General features: G+C 34.6%; 1 protein-coding gene across 7 annotated transcripts in view; it reads left to right on the top strand.

The window, feature by feature from the left end:
• Positions 1 to 2,679: 2,679 nt before the first annotated feature.
• Positions 2,680 to 6,978, top strand: part of ZBBX (zinc finger B-box domain containing) — a 121,979-nt gene continuing 117,680 nt past the window's right edge. For 3 of the 7 annotated variants that reach the window (XM_088793827.1, XM_088793826.1, XM_088793828.1), the window contains exons 1-2: positions 2,680 to 2,943; positions 5,303 to 5,470. The gene's annotated coding sequence lies outside the window, so the exon portion shown is untranslated. The remainder of the gene's footprint in view (positions 2,944 to 5,302; positions 5,471 to 6,978) is intronic. The other 4 variants (XM_088793825.1, XM_088793821.1, XM_088793830.1 and 1 more) reach the window with 3 other exon arrangements.

The raw sequence follows: 6,978 nt of genomic DNA, 5'->3' as shown, positions 1-6,978 counted from the left end.
TGTCTGAGTGATACTTACATTGTATAGACATTTGGAAAAAAGTAGATTAGAAAGTTTCCCAATTATTTTCTGATCATAACATTCTTGCATTGATTATAGACTACAGATTCTCAGGTCTTCTGGGGATTTTGATTCAGTAGATCTGATGTGGGGCCAGGAAATTGGAGTTTTTAACAAGTACCCCAGTGAGGCGTATGATCAAGAAACATACCTATAATGTTTCTTTCAAATCTACTCTTCTACAATCCTATTGTAATCAACTGGACCCCAAGGAACATAATTTTAATGAGTGTGTCAGACTTAACATTGCACTGAGAACAGAGAGGGTGTTCAGTCTTGATTTATTTGACCATTGGAGAGCATTTTACAGATTCTTAGCCTTCAATTTGTATGCATAGTGTACGGCCAGTGGTGTTTTGGATAGTGACTTGGAAGTGCGAGTGTATCATTAGAAACAAGGTTATTGTGATTTTCAAAACACTTCACAGTTTATAAAGTATTTTTATTGTGTGCTTTCTTGAAAACCTCATCACAACCTCATAAAGTTGTTAAAGCACTATTACTGATATTATACAAATGTGAAATTCATGGATGTTAGACACCTGCTCCTTTTTTTACTCAGCTACTACATGTGGAATTCAGATTTAATTTCACATCTCAGGAGTCTTTACTCTATGATCTTTTCGTGACAGCTGCTCCTCTAACACTGGTAATCCTCTCTGTTCTTATAACACAGCCAGCGGGGGGGTGGGGGGGGGATAAAATAAATAAATAAATATAAAAGAAAGAAAGAAAAAAACAACAACAAAAAAAAAACACAACCTTATTCCTGCATAAAATACTCCAGTATCACAGGTAAAAACCAGCTAGTACCAAAATTGATAACTATTATACAGAAAATGTGAGATCAAAAGTGGAATAGTCAAGAACACTATCTCTACCTAGGGAAGAATTTTAGTAATTCCTAATGAGTGAAAGGAAATACCCACCTAGCTCAATCTATAAATCTGCATATCTCACTATTTTCCAACCACAGTCTTGACCTTAATTTTTCTGAACAGCATAAGTTACTGGTGCACTTTTGATAGTGTTGGGGAGTAAGTCCTACTGAGCACAGTAGAAAATTTTAGGCCTCCTTTCAGAGGATGAATGGTTTGAATTAAAGTGATCATTGAACCAGAGGCATGTTTTAATATGCCTCTATTTCCTTCTTTGGCTGAAGACTGTGAACTAACTGATGTCAAGGTCCCCATCTTCTTTGTCCTTCCCTGAGGTTGGTACTTCCACATATAATCCTTGGACATTGTGAGTGCTTGGTAAAATGTGCAGATTCTTGAAGTCTACTTCAAATTTACAAAATCACCATTTCTAGGGTTGGGTCCTTGATATTTATATCACTTAATTAGACATTTTGCCAGAGAGAGAGATGAACCTGGTTGTGCATGCAGGTACCAACACTTTTTCCCCCAAAATCAATACATGACTTGCATTGCTTTGATTCAACAAGCCATGACTGTTAAAAACAAAGATAAAAAAATTTTGGGATGGTATCTATGTTTCTGAAAAAGGAACAGTTCAGCAGGCTGATGAATAAGATCTAAGTTGTCCAGCTACAGGTACAAACATTTCTTCAGAAGCTAGTTCCCTAAGTATATGTCAAACTCTTGGCAGCTTTCTGTAGCACCTATGAGAAAGGATCAACATTAATTAAGACTTGCTTATTTCAGGCATGTAGCATTTTTTCTCACAGAAATGAAAATTAGATGCTTGCCTTTCTTCTCGATGGAAGAAAAAAAAGTAAGTTGGAGAGATGAAAGGACAGGACAACATTGTTACCAATTCAACTGGGATATTCTATTTAACTTATTCATCTTCATATTTTTGAAGAATAAGCAACATATTCTTTGACAGGATTATCAAATCCTAAACTGTGTTCATGTGCGTGTGGCTTGTATTTGATGCAATCAGGAAATAAAATAATGCCTGAGCCAACAATCTCCAAACAATTTATAGTGGGAATAAAATATTTTCAAGTCTCAAATATTAGTTTTGCTTAGCCATAAGCTATATAAAGCCTGGGGGGAAAGTTAGAGAGAAAGTTGAGAAACACTTTGAAATGTTAAGTTATAATACAACTCCACCCAATGGATTTCTGCTGAATTTCACTTGTGTTGAGAAACACTATATATAATAGAAGCCATCTAAATTTATATTTGATCACAAACATGTGAAAATTAAATGATTAATGATGTGGATTGAGAAACGGCTGGAAGAAAATGCATCCACGTATAAACATATAAACAGCTTTTAATATGTATGGAAAATTTAGAATATATTTTCTATTTAAAAATATTTTTCACATTTTTCCCTATCTGTAAGTATACACAGACACACACACACACACACACACACACACACTCTTAGGCGCGAGATATGACAATTAAGTTCGTGACCTTGTTACACTGATGTTGCTAACCTTTTTGATATTAGAGGGATTACTCATTGTGAATTTGTACCCACTGAACAAACAGTTAACCAAGTTTACTATTTGGAAGTGCTCTAAACACTGCATGAAAAAGTTAGATGACCTGAACTTTTCACCAACAATTCATGGCTCTTGCATCACGACAATGCACCAGCTCACGTGGCACTGTCTGTGAGGTAGTTTATAGCCAGTAAACAAATAACTGTATTGGAGCACCCTCCCTACTTATTTGATATGGACCCCAATGACTTCTTTCTTTATCTGAAGATAAAGGAAATATTGAAAGGAAGACATGTTGATGATTTCAGGACATCAGGGGTAATATGATGACAGCTCTGATGGCCATTCCAGAAAGAGAATTCCAAATTGCTTTGAAGGGTGGGCTATGCCCTGGTGTTGGTGGATAGCTTCCCAAGGGGAGTACTTCAAAGGTGACCATAGTGATATTCAGCAATGAGGTATATAGCACTTTTCTAGGATGATTTTATGAACTTAAATGTCCAACTTGGTGTGTGTGTGTGTGTGTGTGTGTGTGTGTGTGTGTATAAACTTAGTGAAAAAGGTCAATAAAATTCATTTTTAAAGTGTTAAAAAACTTTTTACAAAATGCTGATGGGCTTTTTGGGGCCATCTACATGATACAAATGTTATGCTTCTTAGCTCTTGTATCATGTATTTAATTGGTTGTGACTTGTAATCCAATAGTTCAATAAAGACAGAAGTTAGATAATTGCATTTTACTTCCACCTTTTCCATTAACTTGGTTTTCTATTATCGGCAAATAATTTAATATCTCTACTTCGGTTTCCTCTTCAGTGAAATGAGGACAACCACATTAGCTTTTTTATTTTTATTTATTTATTTTTTAACTTTAGCTTCAAGAATTAATTGAGGCGATGACTGGAAAGAATCACAAGTACATGAAGAAAATATTCATTAATGTTCTGCAAGATAACATCATTACTTTATTTCTTGGAGCAGTTTAGAAATACTAGTGTCCTAATATTTTTTGAAAACTAAACCCAAATAAGTAATGCTAAAAAATAAAGAAGATTGTGATAAAATCAATAAAAAATGACTAAAATAATTGGCAATAGAGATTTGTTTAGCTGAGCATAAGAAATAATTAAATATGCTTCATGAATGTTAAGGTAAGCCTTAAATTGCTAGAAAATATTAAAATATAGTGGCTTAAATCAGATAGGCGTTAACCTTTACTTTTACATAAAAGTCTACCTGGAGATAGGAATTCAGATTGATAAGGAGACTATATCACTCACATTCCATAGGTAAGAATTTAGTCATACAGTCATACCTAACTTTCAGAGAGGCTGGAAATAATATAATCCTTAAGTGGTTTACTGCTTTACCAGAGAACAGAGGTGAAACATTTTTTGTTTGTTTGTTTATTTTGTTTTGTTTTTGGCTAATTAGCATTCTGCTAGTTATATTTATACTTAGCTTGGTTTCTGAAAACAGTTTGTGAAATCATTGTATAGGAAAGATAACATATCCTACATTTGCTTCCTAGATAATTTCATCTCATCCCATTGCTTTAAATTCCATCTATATGTTGATGATTCCTAAATTTTTATTTTCAGTTTTGATTCCTGCTGGAAATATACCAGAATGGTATAGTGAACAATTTGCTCATCCATCTACTTGGTTGTCTAAAATCTTAAATTTAACATGTCAAATCATTCACTGGCACCAACATCCACCCAAAATCTAAAAAACATTTTTGATTTCTCCACTTCACATGAAGTCGATCCCTGACATTCCCATGTGTCTTTCTTCCATTTGTAATAGAAACCCTGAGTTTTATATGGGCACCTGGCACCTCAGCTACAGACTGTATTTCCAACTTTCCTTACAGTCAGGTGTAGTCACATGACTAAACGCTGTTTAATGGGATATAGACTGAAGTCACACATGTGATTTCCAGGTTATGCTCACAAAATAAGTGGTGGCAAATGGAACTGTCATATTTGCCCACAAATGCTTACAGCAAATTTATTCATAAGAAACCAAAACTAGACACAATCAAATGTCCACTAATAGGTAAATATGTAAACAAATTGTGGTATATCTATCCAATGCAATAGTTTTCAGCAACAAAAGAGAACAAGCTGCTGATCCACACATCAACACAGAAAAAATTCTGAACTATTATGCTGAGGGAAAGAAGCTTTACACAAAGGAGTGCATATTTATATTTACAATGAATTTTGAACCAGGAAAAATTATTCCATAGTAGCAGAAAGCAGATCAGTGGTTCCCTGGGGTATTGACAACAGAAGCAAGCAGGTACTTCTTTGAGATGATGTATATTTTCTATATCCTGACTTTAGTGGTGGTTACACAAGTATACACATTTTTCCAAAACTCACTGATTGTAATCTTAAAATATGTATAATTTATTGTATGTATGTTACATGTACCTCAATAAAGCTGGGTAAAAGAAAAGATGGCCTTATCACAGAAGAGACTGAGTGGTAACAATTAAAAATCAATTATGTTAAAAGGAAGCAATAGAAACAGAAATACAAATGGCCATTAGAAAATGTTCAAACTCACTAAGAGGTAAATGGAAATTGAAGACATGATTTTCACATATTAATTATGTAAAAAGACAAACAGGAACAGAGGATTCTGGTTTCTAGTATGGCATGTAAAAATTTGGAAGTCACCATTCAGACCTAACAACAAGTAAAAAATTGAACAAACTGAAAAATCAACAACGCTTCTTAGATCTATGAGAGAAGTGAGGTCACAGGGCAAGGCATTGCCCCCTAATTGTATTGTAAATCCCTACAGGCAAATACAGAGAATCACATCTTAAAGGAACTGAGACCTGCTTGGGAACCAGTGCCAAAGTATGGAAGCCTGAACTGTAATTTAAGAATTGCTGGAGGTGCAGTGTGGACAACTCAGGGAATTAAAAACTCCAGGGGGACCCAGTCACCAAAGGAACTCCACGCTTTTGTGAGTTTTTCCTCCTGAAATTCTACCAGGTTTTCACAATAAATAATGAGGAGAAATCCCTTCATGCTTCCTGCAGGGGCAGAGGAAAAGAAAGATAAACCATTTTAAAATATGACAGAGCATTCTGTTCTTAAGGTCTACACTTTGGAGAAATTATTTACACAGAATCTAACCTCTGGATTTTTTGTTTGTTTGTTTTTTGGAGCCTGACTGATCTGGGGGAGGGGGAATACCCAACTCCAGCTGGCTTTAGCATTCTGTCCCACCTAAAGGGGTAATGAAACAACTGAAAAACATATGAGAAGTACACAGTCCACATGCACAGATTCACTAAAGGACTGAGACCTAATCATAGGACTTGAATGTTTACCCTCCTCCCACACCTTCCACCACATTACTAAAGGTCCATTTATAGCAGTTCCTTTTACCCACACACCATGTCAGCTATTTAAAAACAAACAAACAAACAAAAAACAAACAAACAAACAAACAAACAGAAAAAAACAAGGCACTCTCAAAGTGAAAAAAAAAAAAAAAAAAAAGCATAGTTTGAAGAGACAGAATCAGCATCAGAACCAGACTCACATATGGCAGGGATCTTGGAATTATCTGCTTGAGAATTTAAAACTACTATGATATTATGGGCTTTAATGAATAAAGTGAACAGCATGCAAGAACAGATGGGTAATGTAAGCACAGAGATTACATTCTAAGAAGGAAGCCAAAAGCATGCTAGAAATAAAAAATGCTGTAACAGAAATGAAGAATACTTTTAATGGGCTTATTAGTAGACTGCATATCTCTGATAAAAGAAGCTCTGAGCATGAGGATATCTCAGTAGAAACCTGCAAAACTGGAAAACAAACAGCTAAAACATTGAAAAAAAATTTATAGAACAGAATATCCAAGTGCTGTGGGACAGATGTAGAAAGGGGAACATACATGTAATGGGAATACCAGAAGGAGAAGAAAGAGAGAAAGGAAAAGAAGAAATACTTGAAACAATGACTGAGAATTTCCCCAAAGTAATGTCATACACCAAAGTACAGATCTAGGAAGCTCAGAGAACACCAAGCAGCATAAATGCCTAAAAACTATAGGAATATCATTCTCAAATTATAGGAAATCAAAGATAAAAACAAACAAACAAACAAAAGAAGCTTAAAAGAAGCCAAAAAGAGAAACACCTTACATGGAGAAGAGCAAAGATAAGAATTATATTGATTTTTCTTTAGAAACGAAATCAGATAGAAGAGAGTGGAATGAAATATTTAAATTGTTGAGAAAAAAAATCCCACCAACCTAGAATTCTATACTTTCAAAAGTTAACCTAGAATTATCCTTCAAGATGGAAGGCAAAATGAATTTTTCGGATAAACAAAAATTGAGGAATTTGTTTCTAGTAGACTTGCATTGAAAGAAATATTAAAAGAAGTTTTTTAGAGAGAAGGAAAGTTATATAGGTCAGAAAGAGATTTATGTAAAGAACAGAAGAGCACCAGAGAAGG

The sequence above is a fragment of the Rhinolophus sinicus genome, chromosome 17, assembly GCF_057876585.1.
Source record: "Rhinolophus sinicus isolate RSI-liver-muscle chromosome 17, RSI-T2T, whole genome shotgun sequence".
Lineage (NCBI taxonomy): Eukaryota > Metazoa > Chordata > Mammalia > Chiroptera > Rhinolophidae > Rhinolophus > Rhinolophus sinicus.
The sequence above is the reverse complement of the archived record's forward strand: the minus strand, read 5'-3'. Positions and strand labels throughout refer to the sequence as shown.